The sequence below is a fragment of the Phodopus roborovskii genome, unplaced genomic scaffold, assembly GCF_943737965.1.
Source record: "Phodopus roborovskii unplaced genomic scaffold, PHOROB, whole genome shotgun sequence".
In the NCBI taxonomy this organism is placed as follows: Eukaryota; Metazoa; Chordata; class Mammalia; order Rodentia; family Cricetidae; genus Phodopus; species Phodopus roborovskii.
The window spans coordinates 3,689,395-3,711,500 of record NW_026126469.1 but is presented as its reverse complement, the minus strand read 5'-3'; the positions used below and the strand labels follow the sequence as shown (position 1 = coordinate 3,711,500).

At 42.5% G+C, this 22,106-nt stretch overlaps 1 protein-coding gene across 3 annotated transcripts in view; it reads right to left on the bottom strand.

The window, feature by feature from the left end:
• Dgcr2 (DiGeorge syndrome critical region gene 2) overlaps positions 1-22,106 on the bottom strand; it is a 61,570-nt gene that overhangs the window by 36,372 nt on the left and 3,092 nt on the right. The gene's annotated exons all lie outside the window — the stretch shown is intronic.

Below are 22,106 nucleotides of genomic sequence, written 5' to 3'. Positions count from 1 at the left end.
AGGACTTTGAGTCTATAATGAATAGATACGGAGAGTGTGGATAGTGATGCCTTGTTCCTGATTTCAGGGGGATCATTTTGAGTTTCTCTCCATTTAGATTGATGTTGGCTATTGGCTTGCTGTACATTGCCTTTATTATGTTTAAGAATGTTCCTTGTATTCCTGATCTCTCCAAGACCCTTATCATGAAGGGATGTTGGATTTTGTCAAAGGCCTTTTCAGCATTTAATGAGATGATCATGTGGGTTTTTTCTTTCAGTTTGTTTATATGGTGGATTACATTGATGGATTTGCACTGTCTGCTTTGTCTTTTGAGGCAGAGTTTCTCATTGGCCTGAGATAACTGATTAGGGCTAGCCTAGCTAACAGGAAGCTGCAGGGCTGCCTGTTTTTGCCTCCCCAGCAGTTAAGAACAGTGAGTACTCTTTTGCAGCAGACTTGGGTTTGATTTCTAACACCACATAGCACTTAAAATTATCTGTAACCCCAGTTACAGAGGATCCAATGCCTTCTTCTGGCCTCCATGGGCATACATGTGGTGCACAGACACACATATAGGCAAAACATTCATACACATTAAATAACAAAAATATTTTGAAAAGACTAAACTATGCACAAATGCTTCCTGGTTTATAATATGTGACTGCAGACTGGGTAATTCACATTCAGGAGGAATCACATTTGATTTGGAATCTCAGCTATTCCTGGACAATCAGGATATGGCAGGTCTCAAAACAGAATTGCAGCAGTATGTACAGCTTCCAGTCAGTCATGATGAACGACATTCTAGCACACTATGCTGCTGAACCACAGTGCTTGTCAGGTTAGGTGTATTAAATGTACTTTCCAACTATGGTATTTTTAAGTCACCATAGCTTTACCGTGACATAACCAATTAGAAGTCAAGGAGTGAATGTTGCCATAAGCTAATTTTATATACAGATATACATAGTTTAGATGAAAGAATGGCTAGATGTATTTTCTATATCCACTTTCTGTTATCACAGGATTTCCAGAGAGTAGGTAAATTATAAACAACAGTTTAGTAATTGAGGCAAGATGATGGGTAAAGGAATGAAAATCTATGTGCTTACTTTAAAAGCAGGTTGTTCTCTTCACAGTATTTTTCTAGTATCACAGTAAAAAGGGTGATATTAAACATAACTGTCTGGAAGCATCTATTTCCAATCCAAAGCGTGGTTTTATCTTTTGTTTGTCCTAAGTCAACATATTCTTTTCTTCCAGAAGACTACAATTGCAGAGTAGAGCATATTCTGACATGTGTGACTATAGTGTGCTACCTCCTTTCTGTGACATTCCATACAGACACACAAAATCTAGAAATGGGTTAATAATTAAGACAGAGCTAGCCGATAAGAAACAAGAACCTGGCCAACAAAAATATATCAAATATAGAGTCTCTGTGTGTTGTTTGGGGCTGGCATGGCGGCGGCGGGACAAGACCAACGGCGACAGGCGGAAAAACCGTACTCCTTACATATCCCTTGTGAAAAAACACAAGAACAAGTACCAAAACCAAAATCTGAAGGAAAAAGCCAACACTATGATGAGCAACTCAGCAAAAGTGTTCTTTACCTCTAAACATTGCGGGGCCCTGGGACTCTGTGATAGATGCCAAGAGTCTCCAAAACAGCAAGGAAATGTTGCCCTGTGTTTCATTTGTTAACTTAGGAAATGCAACCTGGTGTATTATAAGCTATGTAGGATAATGATATAAGTATTTCTTCATATTAAAGCCAACAGTTTAATTAGCCCAGGGTCAGGTCTTGCACCTGGTGAGTACCTTCCTGTTGCAACTAGCAAAAGTAACCCATGGTAAAAGAGCATGTGAGGAATGAGAAGCCCTGTCATGAGCAAAAGGAAATCAATAACCTATAGCTGAAAAGAAAACCCACCACTTAGTTAAAACCTTCATACAAGGGATAGGGTTTTGTTCACTTAGCTTAGTGTTGGGAGTATTTCCCTAGGACTCATGAGGTTTTGGGTCTGACCCTCAGCACCTCAAAAGAAACAATATACCTTTACCAGGTGCATCCAACTGAGGCCCACAGACTAGTTGCATTCCAGGACAACTGTGAACACAGCTCAACACATTTGCAGACCACAATGTCAAAATGATAGCACTTTGGCTTTACATAAAGTGAAGTCCAGGCTCAAATGTCTTCCTTCACTAGAAAAATTCCACAAAATATTTAAAGAAGAACTAATATTAGGGCTGGGGAAATGGACCACCTGTTAAGTGTGTTTTGCTCTTTTAGAGGACTCACATTTGATTCACAGTATCCACTCGACACCATAAAACTTAATCTTAAAAAAGAGAAGTTAACTCTTCCAAGAATTCAAAAAGTCACCAAAAACAACAGCATTACAAAATAAATATAAGTTGGACATGGTGGCACATGCCTGTAATTCTAGAACTTTGGAGGCTGAGGCAGCAGAGCCAGCCTGAGCTACAAGGTAAGCCTCTGTCTTAATAAATAAAAAAATAAACTGAAAAAGATAAAAAGAGAAAATGAAACAGTGATAAACCTAACAAACCAAATCTTGTTGGTAAAAATACAAAACTGTGGCTGAAAACCAATGTGAAAATGTACAGTATTCATGGATTAGAAGATTCAAATGGTTAAGATCTCAGTTTACCCAAATTCAATGCTACCAACAATATTCCACCAGGCCTGATTGCAGAAGCTGTCCAACTCACTATAAAATTTGTAGAAATACAAAGAACTTAAGAGCAGTGAAAACATTCTAAGATCTAGCAGAAAAGCACAGTGAACAAACAGTATGGCAGAAACACCAAGACAGGCTAGAGTAGATATCAAGGGGGTATCACAAAACCCCATGGTGACACACCTTTGATCCCTCTCATGAGAAGAGGCCTGTGGGTCTCTGTGAGTTAAAGCCTGTTTCAACAAGTGGACATGGGATGACTGGCTATCCATTTAGAAAGCACTGTGCTATATTCCTTATACCAGGAAAAAGTAACTCAAAACACATCAAAGGCCTACATGTAAACGTAAAGCTCCAAACTATTAAAATCTGATCAGAAACTGTGGGAAATTTTTGTAATTTTAGTTCAGGCAAAGATTGTAAAGATGTATGTTGAGTCACAAAATAAAACAGATAAAATGGACTTCTGTTAAATTTTGTAACCTTTTCTTTCTTTTGTGACAGGGTCTCACTTTGTATGTAGACTTGGTCTGGAACTTGCTTTGTAGACCAGTCTGGCCTTGAACTCACAGAGATCTGTCTATCTCTGCTTCTGCCTCCAGTGCTGAGATTAAAAGTGAATGCCAGAAGGTGATTTTGATGTGGCTCAGCTTACTACTATATCAAAGGACAGAGTTCAGTGCCCAGCACTCCTATCAAGAAGTTGAAAATATCTGCAACATTAACTCCAAGAATCTCATGATCCTTTCTGGCCTCCAGGGGCACATCCATAGCCAGCCACACGCACGCACGCATGCACGCACAAGAAATCTTCAGGTGCGAGCTCCAGGTTAAGAGCACTGGCTGCTCTTCCAGAGGTGGCTAATAACTATAACTGTTCTAGGGCAATTTTAACACCCTCTTTTAGCCCAGATGGAACTCTTTCTTTAAGGAAGCTGAAAAGACCTAAGTGATTAAGAGTGCTTGCTGCTATCTCAGAAGACCTGACAGTAGTTTTCAGTATCTACATCAGAGAGTTCACAACTGCCTGTAACTTTAACTCCAGGGTCAATGATTCACACCAACACATAAATAATAATAAAACTTTTAAAAGCCAGATGAACTCACTTATGCCAAGTGAAAACAGCCAATATGTCTCAAGAGAGTTCCTGAATTTCTAAAAAATGCATACTCACCAGGCATTGGTAGCACCTGCCTTTAATCCCAGCACTCGGAAGGCAGAAGCAGGTGGATCACTGTGAGTTCCAGACCAGCTTGGTCTACAGAGCAAGTTCCAGGACAGGCTCAAAAACCACAGAAAAACCCTGTCTCCAAAAACCAAAATTAAAAAAAAAAAAAAAAATGCATATTAATCAGTAAAAACTGAAAGCAGGTCAGAAATGAGAGGGCAATGGGAGAGACTATAAAGAGCACAGGAGAACATCTATGGTGATAACTGGTATGCTTGCTATCTTGGCTATGGTGGGAGAAGACGATCATAGGAGCTTATTGGCCAGGCAGTGTAATAGAAATGGCAAGCTCCAGCTAGTCTCAGCAAGACATCCCATCTGCAAAAGTAAGGTGGAGATTGATTCAGGAAGATTCTCACACTAGCTCTGGTCTCCTTCCACAAGCATGCATATGGACAAGTATATCCACACACAAATGTGCACACAATGGATAGACCACACACATCAAAACTTTTTCTTTCTTTCTTTTTTATTTATTTATTTATTATTATTATTATTATTGGATGGGGCCTGCTACACAGTACCCTGTGCCAAGACAATGCTGAATTATCTCCTTTCCAGTCACTAGCTGTCAGAAATTCACTGAAGTAGACAACAAACTTAAACTCCGTACTTCTTGAGATTCATGTGGCCAAGGACTAGCTGCTGATGCTCAGGTTATTTGACTCAGTGATGGAAGAACACCTTTCCCATGACCTACAGCAGTGTGTTCTGCTGTTGAGTAAGGAGAATTCTTGTTTTAGACAAAGGAGGCCTCAAGAGAGGAAGCACAAGTCTATTCACAGATGCACTGTGAACGTCAATCTGAGTGTTCTCAACTTGGTTAATGTTTAGAAAAAGGAGAGAGGGAGATTTCTGAACTTCCACCCTGCTGAGCCTCAGTTACTGGGGCTCAAAAGAGCTATTGGAACCCAAAAGCCCTTTCCACCTTGGTAAGGAACATGGCCTCCTCCAGCGCTTCGGGAAGCACTTAAGCAAAGATGGTGAGGAGCCCAGGACCAACAGCACCCAATATTTGTGTCTTGTTTTACCACATGTCCTGCAACACAGATGCAGACATGTTGCTCTGAAGAAACAATGCACCAAGAAAACCGAGGAGGCTGAAGAATATGCTAAAGTTTTAGCCAAGAGATAGGAGAAAGCCAAAGGGAAACACAGCAGAGAGACAACTGTCCTCCTTGAGAGCTCCTTTTTAAAATATAGTTACTTTATTTCTAATTCTGTATATGTCTTTATCTGTGTGTGGGTATGTAAATGTGATCAAAATAACCCATAAGCCCAGAGGCATCAGATCTCCTGGAACTGGCATTATAGGTGATTGTGAGCTGCCTGATGTGGGTGCTGGGAATTGAATTCAGGTCTTCTGAAAGAACAGAACATGTTTCTCAGCTGTGAGCTCTCTCTCCAGCCAGTGAGAATCTACTTCTGAGTCCAGGAATAACAAGTCAGTTGTAATGGAGTACACCTTTAATCCCAGTCTTGGGAAGCAAGCAAATTTCTGTCAGTTCAGCTTGATCTACATAATGAGTTCCAGTATATCTAGATGCACAGAAAACAACAACAAAGAGCAACAAATAAATTATCAGACCCTGGGGGGATGGACAGACTTGTCAACTCTTACATTAAATAAGAGTAGATTACTATAAGGTAACTGCAAGATAATATAAGGCTGTTTAAAAAACTGCTATGAACTATGCTGATATATTATTTATGATTTAATAAAACCACTGGAGATCAAAATGCAAAGCTAGCCATAGCCAAAGAGCCAGACAGTGGTGGCACACACCTTTAATCCCAGAACTTGGGAGACAGAGGCAGATGGATCTCTGTTAGTTCAAGGTCACACTGAACTACAGGAAATTGATCCTGTCTAAAAGAGAAAGAGCTCACACAAAGATCTCAGCATTTGAGGTCCCACACCTTTAATCCCAGCTTTAGAGAGGTATATAAGATAGGTGCAGAGCGTTCAGTATTCAGTCTCAGAGAATTATTCTCCAGCCACATTGAGGACAGGACAGTCCTTTCAGCCGGAGGTAGAGGTAAGAGCTAGTGGTCAGCTACTTTGCTTTTCTGATCTTCAGCTTGAACCCCAATATGAGTCCCTGGGTTTATACTATTCATGTTACAATGAAACAGATTTCAATTTACATAATCAGGAAACAAGTTCCAAGGAGAAAGATACTGCCAATGAGGCTAAAAGCCCAGCCACTGACCTTGTGAGTGAGGTCAGTCACAATCACTTCCTGTATAGCTTGCTTCCTCACCTGGACAAGTCAGGCTTGGCTTACGGTTACTGCTGATCAGAGCAGGAGTCAGGCTTTTAAGTACAGTCCCAGGGCTAACTCATTACCAAAGACTAATTATCTAATGAGGATCTAACAGTGGGAATGGTCTCTTCAGCTTCAAGTGTGCATCCCTAAGCATTAAGTCAAGTACTAGGAATACATCATTCTTCCCAAGCTATTCTAGGTCTTCCAGTTTGGTTAAAAATTAATTTCTAAACTATAATGAGAAAAAAACAAAACTTCCAAAGAACATTTTTAACAGTATTCACTCTAGAAAAAAGCCACAGTGCTGTTCAACGTACACTCATACTTTTTTTTTTTTAAGTTACTGTGCAGCAAGGTAGTGGTGGTACATTCCTTTCATCCCAGCACTTGGGAGGCAGAGGGAGATGGATGTCTGAGTTCATGACCAGTGGATCTTTGAGTTGAAGACCAGTTTGGTCTACAGAATGAGTTCCAGGACAGCCAGAGCTACACAGAGAAGTCCTTTCTCAAAACAAAACAAGTCACCATGCCTGGAGAAGTTTCAATGTGCTGTCTCAAATTCCTTTGGGAATGGTCATCCGGTGAGGTTTTCTTTCCTAAACATTTTGAGGTCAGCATGCCTGCTCTAACAAACAGCCCCTCATTTCCACACACTAAGCTTTATTCACCGCTCAGTACTAAATGCTTGAGGGTGGGGTGTTGTAAACTTTTACGTGTAAACTTCTTCTAGCAAAGAGTCCTGAGGCTCTAACAACCTCTACTTGAGAACTGCCTATGTAGACTGTTCATGCCACCTGTCCTAGGATGGGAGACTCAGACACTGTAAGACACTGAGAGTTGATGTTGAAGCATGACCTCTTCACATTGACTCTTTGCAACCAGACAGATCTGGCTAAAACTGCTCCTTTAAACTTCTTTATGGCCTTGCTGTAGCTTCCAGATGAGTGGTTTGTCTTTCCTCATCCAGAATACACCTGGCCTCCCCACTCTGGAGTTTCTGATCTCAGGTTTCAAGTCACACCCTCTTCCTGGAACCCTTGTTTCCCTCCAGCAGGATCTGTGGAATATCAGTCTAACCTGTTTCAGTGAGCAGGCCAGTGTACTTGTCTCCTCAAGCAGGTGCAAGCACACTGTTTTTAGAGCTGGGCATGCACTGCCACCCCGTGCACTAACTCCAAGTCCCTAAGGAACTGTGTCGCTCAAAAACCCTCCTACAAGACTCAGTGGATGACCAATGTCAAGAAGGAAGGTTCTTTGTCTTCCTGACTGCCTCAGAGAGCAAGGGTTGGTGCTAGGAGCACCTGGGTGGGCTGCTGAACTCCAAACCCCAGGAGGTGATGAGTTGGATGGTGGTTCTCTTGGACCTAGCTACATGTTAGCAGCACATCAACATTTCCTTTCCCTTCTTTCTTTTGTGGTCTGGTCCTTCCAAAAGGCAATTAGTATGAATTTCTACCATATAGGAAGTTGCTAAAAGAGCCACCCTGCTTTGCATCTGGGCTTGTCAACACCCTGATACCCACCAGGCCTTTTGACTGCCTCCTTGCTGGGCATGAGGTGGGTCAATTCTTCCTAGCCAAGGGCAAGATTGCTGTCATGACACAGTGTGTGGCCAAAACAAGAAGTCCCAGGACACCAGTAGTTCTTAAACATCACCCTACACCCTTTAATGAATTTTAACTCAGGGCTTCTTTATGTGCTAAAATTACTTGAGGATTCCAAAAAGTTTTTGCTATGTGGGTTATATCTATCAGTATTTTCTGTGGTGTTTATTAAGGCAGAAAAAAGTTCCTCAAGAGCCCAAGCACATGTGTGGTGACACTCTGTTTATGATCTAATAAAGCTTTCCTGAAGATGAGAGTGCAGAGTTAAGCCACTAGTTAGCCACAGAGGATAGGCAGTGGTGGCCACACTTTTAATCCCAGCACTCAGGAGACAGAGGCAGATGGATCTCTGTGAGTTCAAGGCCCTGGTCTACATGATAGTGAATCAGTCTAAAAGAAAAACAGAGTTTATACCTTTAATCCCAGCACCAGAGAGGCAGGCAGAGACAGAAGCAATCTGAGGCAGTCTGAGGTTTGGTGGAGAACACTGTAGTCTCAGGATTTGTGGAGACAGGACAGCCCTTTTAGTCTGAGGTAGAGGTAAGAACTAGTGGCTGGCCGTTTTACTTTTCTGATCTTCAACTTAAACCCCAATATCTGTCTCTGGGTTTTTATCATTTGTACTACATACATGGCCAAAGTACTAAACAGACTTTCACTGTAACCCAGCAATTCCACTTACAGATGTGTATCTGTTGCACATGGTTATGAAATGTATCCCTGAAAAGCACATGTTAGAGGCTGGGCCCTCAGCTGATAGGGCTGAGAGGTAAATCACAAGGTTTCTGACCTTATGACTGGTTAATCCATTGATTAGTAGCCCCCCATTAGGGAGGCTACTTAGAGTAAGTTACTGGGAAGGAAGGATGTCTCTTCTCCAAATCCCCCTCTTTTCTCTGCCTCCCGTGCCCCAAGGAGAATGCCCTTCTTTACAAACCTGCATATTTTACCTTGCCTGTAATCCAAAATGGCATCAGATCTTAGACTGAGCCTTGGAAAACCTGAGCCTTTCCCCTTTCTTAGTTACCTTTCTTTGGTGTGAAAGACATCATGACCAATGCAATATACACAAGAAAGCACTGTCAGGGCTAGAGTCCATGATGGCCATGTTGGGGAGCATGGAAGGCAGCAGGAAAACAGGCATGGTGCTGGAGAAGCAGCTGAGGGCTTTCATCTGAGAGCTTCTAGCACCATGAAGCAGAGAGAGAGAGTTAACTGGGAATGGTGCGGGCTTTTGAAACTTCAAAGGCTACCTCCAGTGATACATCTCTAAGGCCACCTACCCTAATCCTTTCCAAGCAGTTCCCAAGAGACCAAGCATTCAAATATACAAGTTTACGATGGAGACCATTCTCATTCAAAACACCACACCCCCTTCACCTAAAATTAAAACTTTCTTTAACTTGTTTTCTTGGGTATTTTGTCACCATGACACAAAGTTAATTACTACATTAGCCCCATTACTACATTAGGCTTTTCAACAACTGGTGCTTAAGGATGACTATATAGTGAACTGAAAAAGAAGCTGGCCCTTATTTAATACAAATATAAACAGATTCCACTGTAAGAGCAAAAACTGTAGCTCTTACACCTAGAAAATAGATAATTCCATGTCAGCCTTGGAAACCATTTTGTGGATACAAAATCGACAGCAAAATCAGCCAAAGAAAAAACACAATGGTGACTTCATGAAAAAAAAAAAAAAATGTTTGTGGCTCTCAGGACACTGTCAGACTCAAAAAATAACCCACTGAATGGAACAAGATATATTAAATTCAGTATCTGGTAAGGTACTAATATTCAGAATATATAAAGAATTCCTACAGCAATGTAAAAACACAACTGCCTGATTTAAAACTAAAAAACCATGTAGATATTTCTCCAAAGAAATATGAATGATCAATAAACACATTAAAAAAAAAATGCTCAGCAACATTAGTCATCAGAAACACAACACAAACCACACCAGATAGCAACTCATATTCACAAGAACAGCTATTTGTTAAGGTAAAAATGTCCTGAAAGGGTGTAGAGAACGGAGCCACAGCACTGCTGCAGCAGTGTGAGATGACTCAGCAGCATCTGTGCAAACACAGAATCAGCATATCAACTAGCAATTTCACTCAGACACACATGTCCATATCAGCACTCACAACAGCTGAAGATAGAAGCAACTCATGTGGTATAGTCATACAGCAGACTATCACTTGGTAATAATAACTTATACGTGCTACAATGTAGATGAACCTTAAAATATGCTAAGTCAAAGAAACAATCACAAAAGCCCATATGCAACATAATTCTTCTCATATAAAATGACAAGAATAGAGAAATCCATAGAGACATAGTTGGTTAGTGGCTGCTAGGGGCTAAGTGAGAAGAAATTATTATTTAACTGGTAGAGTTTCTATTTGGTATGATGAAAAGTTCCAGGAATGTGCAGTAGTGAGTTATACAATAATCCGAATGTACTTTATGCCATTCAGTCACATGCTTATAACAACAGGGGCTGGAGAGATGGCTGCTTAGTGTATAAAGCACTTACCTTAAAAGCATGGAGGACCTGAGTTCAGATCCCTAGATTCTGGAACTAGTATTGAGTGTGCTTCTATAATCTCAGTGCTCCTATGGCAAAATGGGGGAGGGGGGTAGACAGAGACATGAGACTGACTCCCTAAGTTAGCAGGCCAGTCGCCTCATGTGAGCACATAAAACAAAGAGACCCTGCCTCAAACAAGGTGGAAGGCTAGGATAAATACCTAGGTGGTCCTCTGACCTCCACATACATGTCCATACTCACACACTGCACACATACATAGAGAAACATGCAAAACAAAACAAAAAATAATTAAGGACTGGGAATGTAGTTCAGAGAAGAGTATTTCCCAGAATGTACATGGCCCCTGAGTTTAATCCTCAATATACCAAAAGTGAAAATGATTAAAATAGTAAATTTTATGTGATGCATAGCTTATCACATTTTTTAAGCCTTTGAGAAAACACATCCAATATTCATCTCAACAATTTCAAGAGTAAAGGCATCATATTATGTAGGTTCTGGAAACACTAATATGTCAACGTGCTAAGATGAGAGGCAGACGAAGCCATGGCAGTATTATAAGTGCGTAATTTTCCTTATGGATCCTGACAGGGTCACAGATGCCACAGTGAGCACATGACTGAGTGCATTAACAAGAAAAAGCACACAACCACACATATACATATAATGAAATAAAAATAAAATTAAAAAGAAAAACTAAATTGCTGTTATGAAATATTTTCGGTGGAATATATATACTGTTATGGGCAAAAATTTGTTTATGCTGCATTATGCTGTACTTGTTTAATTATGTAAAGATGTGTTTCAGTTATTTCATCTTGCCTGCCTAAGGCACCTGATTAGTCTAATAGAAAAACTGAACAGCCAATGGCTAGGCAGGAAGGGAATAGGTGCGGCTGTTGGGTAGAGAATAAACAGGAGGAGAAATCTAGTCTCAAAAAGAACGAGAGGAATGAAGGGAAGAGGAGAACAAGGAGAAAGAGGGGTCAGAAGCCAGGCAGCCCACAGCCATAGAGACAGCAGGAAAGTAAGAAGATATACAGAAAGAAATTAAAAAGTCCTAAGGCAAAAAGTAGATTAAAAAGTAACAGGATAAATTAAAAGAGCCAAGCTGAGCATTCATAACTAACAATAAATTAGCCTGATTTTGGGAGTTGGTTGGTGGCCCAGAAGAAAAAGTCTGGCACACTTTGCATCCCTGTATCTAGCAAACAACCATCTGAAGTACTTCTTAAGTACTACCCCTATTTAGGGAAAAAAGATGAGGTTCCCACATCCCTCTTGAGGACCAGTTTTCCAAATGAAAGAAATAGCAGAGAAACTACCCAACAAACTATGGGAAGACTTCAAAGTCCTATAGGTAAGTTTTTTTTTTTTTTTTTGAGATGGAGGTCTGGCTCTGTAGCCCAGGCTAACTAACCTCCAACAAAATTCTCCCTCTTCCCTGGTAGTAGAGGGTGGAAGTCAGGGTATTATATAAATTAGACAAGCATGCTACTACTGAGCTCCACTCCAACCCCAGCTAAGGGAAATATTAAACAGGCAACTCCTGAAGCAGTTCTGAAGCATGCAATAAAGATGATCTAAGGCCAAGAAGCAATGGGCAGCTTAACCTCCTGCCTCTGAACACTATCATGCATTGCAATTGCCACAGAGTTCTGATATCTCTGGGAAAGTTCAAAGGTAACACAGCCTTAAAAGCAGCATTTCATAATCTCCTCTGGAATCTTAAATCAAGCACAAGATTCAACACAAGAAACTCCATCTGAAAAGGTATGTTATCATTTACGGTTATCTTGTCTGTGCACCCCCAGCGCTTATCAGACTGTGGGATGCTCTGACATGGTGTGGAAGTGTAGGGACAATGACAGTAGGAGCTAGGCCCAAGACAGACTGTAGAACAAGTGCTCAGTTCCTGACAGGGTACTGCTGGGCACAGTAGCAAAAGGGAGCAATAAGGATCAAATGATAGGATTGTGGTAACAGTGGCCATGGTTAGGGGAAAAATAACTGGGGAGCTGAAACTCAACATGAAAAGGTAGAAGCCAAGAAACAGGGAAACAAATCCACTGTGGTGGTTTGAATAAAAATGGTCCCCATAGGCCATATGGAGTAACACTATTAGTGGGTGTATCCTTGTTGGAAGAATATCACTGGGATACAGGCTTTGAGGTTTCAGAAGCTCAAGCCAGGCCTACTAGCTCACTATTTCTTCTTCCTGCCTGTGGATTCAGATGTAGAACTCTCAGCTCCTTCTCCAGCACCATGTCTGCCTGTATGCCACCATGTTCTTTGCCATGATAATGGCCTGAACTTCTGAACTATAAGCCACCACAGTTAAATGTACATGTATGTGTACATGAAAGGTCAGAAATCAATGTCAGGTGTTTTGCTCAAGTGTTCTCACTCCTCCTCTCTTTTTCTTTTTCTAATCTTCCTTTGAGACAGCAGCTCTTTCTGACCTGAAGCTTACCAATTCAGCAAGATGAGCTGGCAAGTGAGCTCCAGGGATCCCTCTATTTTCCACAGGCCGACACTGTTGCTCCTGACTCTTTAATGGGGTTGCTAGGGATCAAACTTAGGTCCTCAAACTTGCTTAGCAAACATTTTATCAACTGAGCCATCTCCTCGGACCCAAAATATACTTTGTTTTCAGAGGCAGTCTCACTCACTATATAGCCTAGGCTGACCTGAACTCATAAGCCTGTCTGACTCTTCGGTGTGTTGAATAAGATACCTTTTTCTGACCCCTATCCTTTCCTTTCCTTCCCTCTTCCCTTTTCTTCTTTTCCTTTCCTTCCCCCTTCCCTTTTCTTTCCTTTCCTTCCTTCCTTCCCTCCCTCCCTTCTCTTCTTTTTTGGTTTGTTTGTTTTTTCAAGACAGGGCTTCTCTGTGTAGTCCTGTCTGTCTTGGAACTCACTCTGTAGACCAGGCTGACCTTGAACTCCCAGAGATCCACCTACCTCTGCCTCCCAAGTGCTGGGATTAAAGGCATGCACCACCACTACCCAGATGACCCTTTACATGTCTTAACACATAATATAATCACAGGGTTCAAACTCTACAATGTCCACACAAAAGGTGACAGACAGGAAGGTTCAAATTGTAGGTAAGTCTCCCAAGCTTCTAGAAATGCACACAATGCAGGTGGTTTCTCTGATGACAAAGACACTGTGGCAAGATCATACGCAGAAGCCAACGACTGACTTGAGAGGGCCACCAGGCCAAAAGAGCTGTAACACATCAGTGCCCACCCTTTATGAACACCGAAGGGTCTCAACTCAATGACAGGTACCTATTTTTATGCAGGAGGACTCTGCACTTGGTTCCTTAATTATCCAGTACTGTCACCTGATTTTGGAATTGTAAAGCAGGAGGTAAATCATGTCACCAACACACTGGTCCTGAGTGTCCTGTTTCTGCTTCTGATTAAAATCTAAGTGACACCCTCTTCTAGTCTCCATGGATATCTGGGTACAGACACACACAAGTAAAAGTGCATCTTAAAACAATAACAATATAAAAATTAAAAAAGAAAGCGAAAGGGCTGGGTGTGGCGGCCCATGATAATCCCAGCACTTAGAAGGTAGGGCAAGAGAATTAGCATGGGTTTGAGGCCTGCTCTGCAGTAAATTCTAGGACATTCTAGGCTGCAAAGTAAGACCCTGTATCAAATAAAACATCCAGTAGGTAGGGTACTAACCATGTAAGGACTTAAATTCAAGGTCCAGAAACTATTTTTAAAAACCAGTTGTGAGCCAGTAGGGTTCACGCCTTTAATTCCAGCACTGGGGAGGCAGAGGCAGACAGATCTCTGTGAGTTCAAGGTCAGCCTGGGCTACAGAAAGAGCTCCAGGACAGCCAGGGTTGTTACACATCAAAACCCTGTTTTGAAAATCAAAACTGACAGTGTAGGCTGTACCCCAGTGCAGGGGAGGCAGAGGCAGATCCCCAGTGATCCTGGCTGGCCTAATGGGTAGACTCAAACAAACAAAAAACAGTTTTGGGCTGGGAAAAATGGCTCTGTCAAGAAATAGCTTTTGGTGCAATCTTGAAGAGCTGAGTTTGGTTCCTACACTATTTAAAAACTGGTACAGCTAGCCAGGCGTTAGTGGCGTACACCTTTAGTCCTAGCACTTGGGAGGCAGAGGCTTGCGTATCTCTGAGTTCAAGGCCAACCTGGTTTATAGAGCTAGTTCCAGGACACCAAATGAATGAATGAATGAATGAATGAATGAATGAAAGAAAATAAGTGCTGGTATGACAGCATATGCCTAATCCTAGCACCAGGAAGTGAGAGAGCAAGCTTCAAAAAGTAAGATGGAGAATGAAGTGAGGGTACTCAATGCTGCTTTCTAGTCTCCACATGCACACACATATACACATAAGAATGACAGCTAAGGTTGATCCCAGGTCTCCATACCCACATTTACGCCCCCACAGACATGAACTCCTAAAGCAGGTTTTTTGGGTAACAAGAGCAATTAGTAACTGCCTGGGTGTGCTTTCAAACCTAGGCCCACACTCAGCCTTGTCCTGCCTAACAGGAAGCAGCCCCATAGCTGAAGAGACAGACAACAAGCTGAGTGACAGGATCGTAACCAGAAGTCAGCCTATGCAAAGACCAGGCAGAAGGAAACATATAGACGTGTGGAAGGGTAAATGAAGATAGCTTCACCAGGCAGAAGAGGGAAAGAAGCTAGGAGTGAGGTGGGGTCTAGCCAGACCCCAACCATCGTCTACAACATGAGCTGCCCAGGAAAAGCCCATGCAGAGTCAAGTCTGTTTCCAAGTCCAGATGCCAAGCCTAACTCTCATGGGGAGAGCCTAGGCTGGGTGGCTGGAAAACTTTAGGAAGGATCCACATTGGCAAGAAGCCATCTCCCCTTCCTTCTCAGCATAGCTAATGCCCAAGGAGCAAGTTCCACCAAACATGAGGCCCAGCTAACTGGCTGTGTCCCCTCCCTCATCCACCTATAGAATGGCTACAAGGACTTCCTCCTCTTTGCCACCCCTGTCAGGGTAGCTACATGGCAAATTGGCTGAAGAAATTATTGTCCTTTATGTTAAAATATAAATAGCCATTTGTGCATTTGCTCAAAAACTGATTTCCTTTTTTAAATAAACGAGCTTTAAAAAAATAATTTAAATAATTTATTTTTATTTTGTGCTCATTGCTTTTTTGTCTATATGTATATCTCTGTGAGAGTCAGAAGCCCTACAACTAGAGAATACAGACAAGTTTAGCTGCCATGTGGATGCTGGAAATTGAATCCAAGTTCTTTGGGAGAGCAACTAGTGCTCTCAGCCGCTGAACCATCTCTCCAGGCCCTCAAATGATTTCTAAGCACCTACTCTGTGTCTGACTAGGTGGAGGCAACACACGTTAAATGTGTCAATTAGTAAAACCTATCATTGTTAACAACCCTAGCACTGTGCAAAGTGTAGTGGCTGAATGTTTTATCTTATTTATTTATGGATACTAGCTCTGAATATTTAGATGTAAGTGTATAACTTGGAGTAACCACAGAAAGAAAAAAAGGACAGGTCAGGGGGTGGCTCTAGGAAGGGGAAAAGTAACACCCAGGTACCATGAAGGTAAAGTGGGAAAAGGGGGATGGGCTTTACCTGGGGAAGGAAGGGGAGATATTAAGAGGGAGAAGGGAATAGAGAACCAAGAATATAGCTGGATATAGTGGCAAACTCCTTTAATGCCAGCACTGGGAAGCAAAGCAAGTGATAGATCTCTATAAATTTGAGGCTAGGCTGGTCTGCATAGTGAACCCAGGACAGCTAGGGCTGTAGAGAGAGCCTGTCTCAAATATATATACATATACATATACACATATATATATATATGTGTGTGTGTGTGTGTGTGTGTGTGTGTTTACTTAAATATAATGTATATATGTGCATATATGTGCATATTATATACATCAAATGAGTTTATAATACTTGGAGTGAAGCCGGGTGGTGGTGGCACATGTCTTCAGTTCCAGCACGTGGGAGGCAAAGGCAGGCGAATCTCTGTGAGTTCGAGGCCAGCCTGGTCTACAGAGCTAGTTCCAGGACAGACTCCAAAGCAATACAGAGAAATCCTGTCTCGAAAAACCAATAATAATAATAATAGTAATAATAATAACAATAAAATAAATAAAAATACTTGGAGTGATAATGCTCCTCCTAAGAGCCATAGACTAACAAAAGACCTAGTACCAAGTGTGGGAAACCTCCCTTGGAATTGCTGGTCAGGGGAGTTCAAGAGACTCTCAAAACAATGCAAGCTATTGCTGTTGCCTCCCAATTGCTAGACTCCATATATTTTAGACATATATGCAGTAGAGAAATTGAGCTAGAACTGATCCAGAAGCAGCCTTCCTGAGGAGTAGCTCTTATTCTATCCAAAGGAGCTATGCACACTGTGAAGCCTATGGTACACAGTAGTGACCTGCATGACAAGATAGTCCCAAGGGTTTTGGAGGTAACCAAAGGCTGTTTGCTGGACTGGAGGAATTCATGCATAGTTCTATAAACAGAGCTTACTACCCAAGGCAACTACCCAAGGTTGACAAGTTCATGAACCCTTTAGGGATCATAGTTCTCAACCTTCCTAACACTGCAACCCTTTAATACAGTTCCTCATGTTGTGGTGACCCTAACCATAAAATTATTTAGTTGTTACTTCATAACTGTGATCTTGCTGCTGTTATGAATCATAATGTAAATATCTGATATGAAGGATGTCTGACGTGACCCTTGGGACTGTGACCCACTTTATAAGAACCACTGTTAAAGAGGAGCCATCTACTTCCAGTTTCCTAACCCAGTGTAATCCCAGCAGCATCTGGATCCCCATTCTTATGTCTGCTATGATAATGTGTGTGGGGAACCTTGGCAGATTCCATGGCAGGCAAGAATGACTGAGGTGGAGAACACACAGGCCAGGCAGACAAAGAAGTTTTATTAGAAAGGGGAAGGTAGAGGGAAGGAAAGAGAAAAGAAGCAAAGAAACACACACACAAGACAGACAGACAGACAGACACACACACACACAGAGAGACAGAGAGAGAGAGAGAGACAGAGAGAGAGAAGACAGAAGAGGGAGACAGGAAAAGTCCTCTCTGCCTCAGGGGAACCAGGGAAACAGTGGGAAAGAGAGCTTAAGTGGGCAGGGGTCTTTCTTTTAAAGGGTGTTTTGCACCTGTGTGCAGACTACATAGCCATGGAACCCTGGACTGACCAGGGTACTGCCTGAGTGCATTCTGCTAGGTGACAGGGGCAGGCCAGCACAAGGTCTGAACCCTTATAATATCCTGAGAAGCTCTCAGCCCTCACCATGAAGCTTCTTTTTGGCAGAAAAATCACAGAAAATCACAACTGGTCCAAAGGTCCCTAACTGATACACAACTCCTACAGGGAACACAGCAGAAGAGGCCATGAACCCTAAAGGAGAGTGGGCAGAAAAGATTTTAGGAGTTAAAGGACCAGGATGTTCACTGCAAGACATCTTCTATGACAGGAAGCTGTACCCATGAAATCTTAACAATATGATTGCCCAAACAAGATCTGCAGAAAGACAATACCAATTGACATCCAATGTGGACGAGGGAAGTCTCACAAGGCCCCACACCTAGAGAAGAGCTACAGGTAAATAATGACTGTTTAGAGAAAAGAGATCATTCTTTTCTAGGGGATGAACTAACCCCAAAAGATTATTCAATCCCAAGCTGTCAGCCCTCAAAACATACACATATAGAGGAGGCAACAGTAAATGGACTCAGTAAGTGTATCTATGTACACATGTGTATGTGATACATGTAGTAGTAGTAATAATAATAATAATAATAAAGAAAAAGGGATCATGAGTTTGAAGTGGGATACAGGAGTTGGAGGGGAGAGAGTGGGATAGAAATGGTACATAGTATTCGTGTATGAAATTCTCATACATGAAATTCTATCACCTAAGTACAAAGACATCTATGATCATAGCCACTACATCACAACCACAGGCCTCCAAGCTATTTACCTCCAGTCTGGGCTTGTTCTACCACGGCCTGCCATGACAAAATATACCAAGCTTCCACAAAACTTTCCAAGATAGTTGATAATCAGGCCAGAAACAAGACCATAGATGTCACAGAATAATCACACTTTACAAACCCAGCATCACTCTGCTCTATTGTCTGTGACCCCAAATTATGCTTTTCAGTTACCAATCTGCTTTGCAGGCTGGGGGGGTGGAACCAAAGGTCATGATGTCCTCAGCATACAGAAGCATAAGTGGTGAACAAGTGATAGACTGTACACCAAAGAAGACATATACTTAGTCATGGGCTCTTTACTGGATCCTAAATATTGCCACTGACATTTCAGAATCAAAAACCCACCAAAGGACCAGAGGAGGCAAAAGAACTCTCCAACAGTCAAAGGCTTATCCTACCGGGGGGCGGGGGCGGGGGGGGGCGGGGGGAATCTCCTACTGGGTCACTGTCCCTAGAAGGACCTGCCATCACCACCAAGACGACAGCATGAACAGCTGGATCACCTACGACAGCTAAGAGACTCACATGCAGAGGACCTGCCATCACTGCTAGGACATAACTTGGTATCCAGACCACTTCTCACCACTAAGAGGGAAGTGTCTATGAACTAGGCCAGGGAAGGCAACGGAAAAGGCAAAGTCTATCTTCAACAGTCTTTTGCCTATTCAAAAGCACTGTGATAACAAAGCAGGCATTCACTCACAAGCTGATGCCTACTTTTTTCCACCATGGCTAAGCTTTCAGCACAGGCTTCCTGTACCCTGGAGGCCTATGTACTTACTTGGCACAAAGCAGGTGCTAGTGAGCAAAGCAGGGTTGGGCTAAATGGAAGCCACCTGCTGTTCCCTGAAATGGCCCATATGATGAGAGTAAAGGGCCATGACATATGGATGCAACTTACTTTGAAATGGTTCAGCAGGGAGGTGGGGCACTTACATGTTTCAGTACATGACCATATGACAAAAGGATACACAGGTTGTTTGGCTTTTTCATGACTTTTCCATGATTTTGAAATTATTTTCCCTTTCATTCTTTTTTCAGGCCTAACTCTAATAAAAGTTTTCTTCTTCAATCGGAGGACAGGTCATTAGCTAGTGAAATTAGAAAACATGTTTCATTGTTCTCCAAGAAAGAAACTGTTAACCCAAAAGTCAAATAAATGTTCTACCATAAAATGTCATGGGATGGTAGGTTCTAGAAGAAAACACATGAAACTTGGCAGAGGGGTGAATGGGTGAACATGCGCGCGTGCACACACCACAGAAATTTATTATCAAGGTCAGAATTCCAACTGTCTAGCCATGTCTAAGCTTCTGCTCCTTCCACTTGAAATGAAAATACCACTTATTGGCCAGCCCCTGTGCTACTCCACTTGGAATGCCAGACTCCAGAGGTTAAAGAACCTGGAATTAGGAGCCAGACCACCCAAACTTCCATTCCAGCTGCAAAGCTAGTAGGGAGAGGCAAGTGACTTAAGGTCACTCACAGCTGGGAGTAGCATAGCTAGAATACAAGGAAGACAGCTGCCAATCCTACTATATTCCAAGGTGGCCCAGGCCTCTTATAGGGGCCTGCTACAGGCAGGAAGGGACTAGGATTCCTGAAAGCTATAGCTGAAAGTATGGCATGATTTTGTTTCCCATTGAAAGCTTCAACAGTGTTGGGGTGAGCAATTAATGCTGTACTCCCTACATAGGTGGGGAAAAAGTCAGCAGTGGCTCTCATAACCCTCCTGGCCCCTATACCACCTCAGCTTCTTGTCATAGCTACTTTGACAAGTCTGACAAGTCCAACTCTCTTTCTCCCCAAATCCAGAGGCCTTAATAGATTGGCCGCCAACCACAAAAAAGGGGAGTAATCAGAGCAGATTACTAAGATGGCAAGAAGTTTGGTACCATCACCTTAAGGACTGCTGGGACCCATCAGAAGACAAAGGTAGCCAGAGGTTTCTCACCTGAAGTTAAAAAACAATTTATAAGCCAGCCTTTAATCCCAGCATTCAGGAGGCAGAGGCAGGCAGATCTGAGTCTGAGGCCAGCACGGTTTACAGAGCTTGGTCCGGGACAGCCAGGGCTATACAAAGAAACCCTGTCTCGAAAAATCAACCAACCAACCAACTGACCAACTTTATGTATAACTGGACATAAACGGCCAGGACGAACAAGGATCTAAACAAAGGTATATAATGACCAAAGGGGCCAGGCTCCTAGGATTAAAACCTCACCTGGGTCACTTAGCTTTAGGAGGTTCTCTATTTTAGTTTCTGTCTATAAAATTGGGATAGTAACAGTTCCAGAGACCACAGAAGTTAACACAAACATTAATGTTTAGAACAGTATCTGACATACAACATCTTCAAACAACCAAGACCGTTTTAGAAGAAATATGGGGACTGACTGGAGGAATAGTTCAGTGCAGAGTGCTTGCCTAGCATGCACAAGGCCCTGAATTTCATTACCAACACTATAAAAACAAGGTAGAAAAAGAAGTTTGGACAAGTCAAGTCTTGCACCACACTGCCTCCCCACCTATGTCTGACAGGCCTAGCCTGCACCAAAGAAGAAACCGGTAATGCTCTGGCCCTTCCTCACAAGTAACACTGGGCAGGAACGAGAGGAAACCCTCTGCCACCTTCCTAAGAGAACTACTATTCTCCTCATATACACATATGGTTCAAACCTAGGACCTTGACAGAAAGCAAGGACCTTCCTCTTGCAAAACCAGCTAGAAAGACACTGCCCAGCTCTCCCAGGACAGGCAAGAGGAATTTGTAAAGAGACACAATAGCACACAAGAAAAAAATTTGGCCCAGCAGTCCCTGTCTTTGCTGCCCATGTCAGGGGGTACAGTACCAGTCTTAGAGTTTTACCAGACAACTTAAGACAACACTGGGGGCTGCAGCCAAATTCTAGCCTAGAAAGCCATAGATTCAAGATCACATTACTCCCTCTACTGGAGACTCTACTATTAACATGTCCCATTCAGACTATATGAGACCCTCCCTTGCTTCACACATACAAATGAACGGCCTCTGGCTCCCATGCTCAGGGATACTCAACACACAGGTAAATGCTGAAGAACTTTCACTTGTTCTCTTCTTCAACCTCTATAGGGAGGGCTGTGTTCTCTGAATTTGATTATCTCTAGTGATGGGCAGACAGCAAGAACTCCTATATTCTTTCTGAACTGCACCCAGCTGGCAAGGTATGTGAACAGACCGGCAGGGGAAAAAGGTTAGGCCCTGGAATAGGAGGCAGAAGGCAGGCAGGCAGGCACAGCTCCATTTCCAGACCTAGAGACCTCATCTGCAAAACTGGGACCTAGGAAACAGAATGGGATGGCAATTCACTCTACTCAGATGTATACAAGTTTACCAAGATTTCAATCATAAGAACCACAAATCTACCAGCCAGCCTGGCAAAAGAACCACATCCTGTAGGGTGCTTTGCAGACAGTTCACGCTGCAGAAAATGTTTCTCTCATGGAGCCCAGGAAAGCACTTTCTTCAGCTCAGTGTTGGCCCAGGGTCTTGAACAGCAGGGCTCGGGCAGACATTTCCACATGTGACAAAGGCACAAAGCCAAGCATTTCGACATGTTACAAGATAGGAGTTAGGCTCGGACACTGCTGCAGGAGCACCCATCTGCTGACACCCAGTCACGATGTCAACCACAGAAGACTTGCCTTGGGTGTTCCCTTCATGGGAACCA